Source organism: Schistocerca serialis, unplaced genomic scaffold (genome assembly GCF_023864345.2).
Source record: "Schistocerca serialis cubense isolate TAMUIC-IGC-003099 unplaced genomic scaffold, iqSchSeri2.2 HiC_scaffold_1225, whole genome shotgun sequence".
In the NCBI taxonomy this organism is placed as follows: Eukaryota; Metazoa; Arthropoda; class Insecta; order Orthoptera; family Acrididae; genus Schistocerca; species Schistocerca serialis.
The window spans coordinates 57,501-57,844 of NW_026047431.1; the positions used below are offsets into that span (position 1 = coordinate 57,501).

At 59.9% G+C, this 344-nt stretch overlaps 1 non-coding gene across 1 annotated transcript in view; it reads right to left on the reverse strand.

Annotated features, from left to right (window-relative positions):
• LOC126436033 (small subunit ribosomal RNA) overlaps positions 1-86 on the reverse strand; it is a 1,909-nt gene extending 1,823 nt beyond the window's left edge. Inside the window, exon 1 of the ribosomal RNA XR_007580369.1 lies at positions 1-86. This exon is cut by the window's left edge and continues 1,823 nt beyond it. This is a non-coding gene — a ribosomal RNA (small subunit ribosomal RNA).
• Between the last annotated feature and the right edge of the window lie 258 nt (positions 87-344).

Consider the following 344-nt stretch of genomic DNA (forward strand, 5'->3'; position numbering starts at 1 on the left):
GTTTCACCTTAATGCGGCTTGTACTGAGACATGCATGGCTTAATCTTTGAGACAAGCATATGACTACTGGCAGGATCAACCAGGGAGCTGCGTCAACTAGAGCTGAGCAGCCGGCCGCCCGGGAGTGTGTCCCGGGGGCCCGCGCGAACACGCAAGCGTCCGCTCAATTATTCTGCAAACAGGAGGAGGCTGAGCTCCCCTGCACAACACACCTCGAAACCCTCTCAGGTCCCGGCGGCGCGCAGCGCCGTCCTAAGTACTTGGTCGGGTTCGAGAGAGGCGCAATCGCCCGGAGTTAGGCGAGTAGACGCTTTAGGTGCGACCACCCGTGCTCCCAACTGAGC